Below are 2,869 nucleotides of genomic sequence, written 5' to 3'. Positions count from 1 at the left end.
GTCAGCAGAAGACTTACTGCGCATGACTATATTCTTTGACTTTTGAATATTATCTTCCCCAAAGTCCCCATCACTGGGCACTGCCTACCTATTGGGACAGCTTAGATGCTTTATCTTGACCTCCTGGCCAGTTACATGCTTGAACTCTGATCTATTTCCATTACCCCTGAAACACCATGTTTTGTCCATCAATACCTGAAAGTCAGTCAATCTCTCACCTCTCTATCTGCTGTCATTAGCTAGCCAGGTTTGGCTCCAGATTCCAGAATTCCCCACCTCGTCTATGCAAGTGATAATTATTGACTGTCTGGGTAAGTTCTCAGAAATCCCAGGCCATGGTCATATTTTCTTTATTAGAAATCCCATACTCTTTGAGGAAGACTCAGACACTGCTGTAGCGGAGCCCTGAGCCACTCACTCCTGCTCCTGCCTCCCCAGTGTTGGCTCTCGCTGAGGAACAAGCCGGTCAGGAGATCACACCACAGCCATGCCCTTTAAAGACGCCAGTAATACTCCGCTGGAGCCAAAGTTGGAGGATCACCCTCACCAGCCGCAATGTGAAGTCTCTAAAGAAGGTATGTGCTGACCTGATGGGCGGTAGGAAGGAAAAGAATCTGAAAGTGAAAGGACCTGATCAGACTCTGAGGCCCGCCAAGACTGAGAATAACTACAAGGAAAACTCCTTGAGGTGAAGGCTCTAAGACTTGGGATCAATTACAGATGAGAATCCACAAGCGACTCCTTGACCTGCACAGTCCTTCTGAGATTGTCAAGCAGATCATGTCCATCAGTAATGAGCCAGGAGTCAAGGTGGAAGTCACCACTGCTGATGCCTAAGTCAACCTTTTAAATAAACTGATAATCAGTTGTTAAAAAGAGAAAAGAAATCCCATAGCACCAATTGTCTGCATCACTCATTTCACCTGTTATGCCTAGATCTGTTACCAACATCCTATCTCACCAGCAAGATTATAAATTAATATTACTGAGTATTCGTGGGTTAAATAATCACATGGGCCCTAACTATGGAAGACACAACATAAGACATTTATAATAAAAGTAAAGGACCAGAGGAACTTACATTACCAGAAAGTCAGGCTTAGAAGAGATGCTGGAGTTCACATTGAGTTCCCAGGGAAAAAGTGATTTTTAACCATCATAGTAATATTTTCCATTCATTGAAGACCAATCATGTGTACCAGGCACTGTACTAGATATATTAAATGTCATTCTTCTAATCCTTACAACTAATCCTTTGAAGAAACCTTTGATGCTCAAGGAAGTCCACAAACTTTCCCATGATGACACAGCCAGAAAGTAAAGGAGTTGAGATAATTTACGTTGACTCCAAAGCCCATGGTATGTCTGCACGCATGTGTGCTAAGTCGCCTCAGCCATGTCCGACTCTTTGCGATCCTACAGACTGTAGCCTGCCAGTCTCCTCTGTCCATGGGATTCTGCAGGCAAGAATACTGGAGTGGGTTGCCACCCCCTCTTCCATGGTATGTCTACTACACTACAAACCAAGGAAATAATTATCACCAACTCCTCAATTTTACCAGAGCTATTGCTAAAGCACATTATTCCTGTAAGACTCTAATATCACTTGAAATTTTTCAATGAGTTCAAAAGATTGTAAGAAAGAAACTTTTCTGGAATAGTCAGGGAATAGTGTATAGGTGGGAATACAGAGCATTAAGGGAAAATGTCCTGCCCAACAACTGTGTTCATCCCTCCATTCAACTCAGTGGTACTAAACATTAAGCCAAATGAACTCTGGGCATTTTAATGTTGTTTTCTCTTTGGGGAATCTAACTTCTCCTTAATAGGACAGGAAAAAGCCCACCTAGCTGACTGCTGCTTGGTGCCTCATTCTAGTAAGGCTTTATGGCTGAGCTTCTGTAGTTTGTGCCTGCTTGGAAGATCCTCTGGCCCCTTTCCTAATTGTAAAGGCTGTCCCCAGCAGGAACACTGGATTACTAGCCCTAGTTAAAGAGCACTTAGAGCCATGCTGGTCAAAACATTTGCGTGACTTCCAGGCAACTGCAATAGAGGCCAAGAATTAATTAACTGATGCCAGTGGGAGTTGAGAGCTTGGGATAGGGGCACTGCAAAGCCTGGGAGCATCTGCCTCACACCGCAAAGCTCGCATTCCCGGCACTCCAGCTGCTGTGAGGAGCAGTGCTGAGAGCATCACACTGAAGGAGTTCCAAGCCCAGGTCTGGGTCCATGGGACCTTGAGTCTTGCTGATCTTTCTGAGGCTAATTCCTCATCTGTAAATAAGAAGAGTAATCCCTGCACTACTCATTGCAGAAAATTTTGTGAGGCTCAGATGAGGTATCTGTATGTGAAACCTCCATACAGACTGTCACTGGAGTAAATGCCTCCCTCGAGTGCTCCCAGAACAATCTGTGCTGCCCCAACAAGCACTCGTTGTATTTCACAGTTATTGCTTCTTTGTCTTGTCTTTCTCTTATATTTTGTACAATTCCATCAGGACAGGGATGGTGTCGATATTGCTCAACACTGGCTCCTAGAATCTACCACAGTGCAGACTGCTTGGTTGTTGCTCAAGAAATACCTGTGGTGAGATGAATGAATCGTGCACAGTGAATAATTGTAGTCCTATGTAGTGTTCTTTATTTTGTGGACGCTCCGTGCCACATGGTAAAACAAATCCCATGTCGCCATCACTGTCAGCTACAGGCAACTTTTTTTTTCACTTTATAGCTGTTGTTTCATACACAGAAGCAGTCCTCAAGAAGTGTACAGTCCAAAGAGAATAATACATGTAGAAATGAAAAATCAAATAAGAACAAACACAGTAAATGCCATTTCTAATAGGTTCTCACTTTCAATTCAACTTTT

General features: G+C 43.5%; 1 pseudogene; it reads left to right on the top strand.

Annotated features, from left to right (window-relative positions):
* LOC102174797 lies at positions 488–837 on the top strand (annotated as a pseudogene).

This window comes from Capra hircus, chromosome 3 (assembly GCF_001704415.2).
Source record: "Capra hircus breed San Clemente chromosome 3, ASM170441v1, whole genome shotgun sequence".
In the NCBI taxonomy this organism is placed as follows: domain Eukaryota; kingdom Metazoa; phylum Chordata; class Mammalia; order Artiodactyla; family Bovidae; genus Capra; species Capra hircus.
Note: the sequence above shows the minus strand (reverse complement) of the source record. Positions and strands in the feature narration are given on the sequence as shown.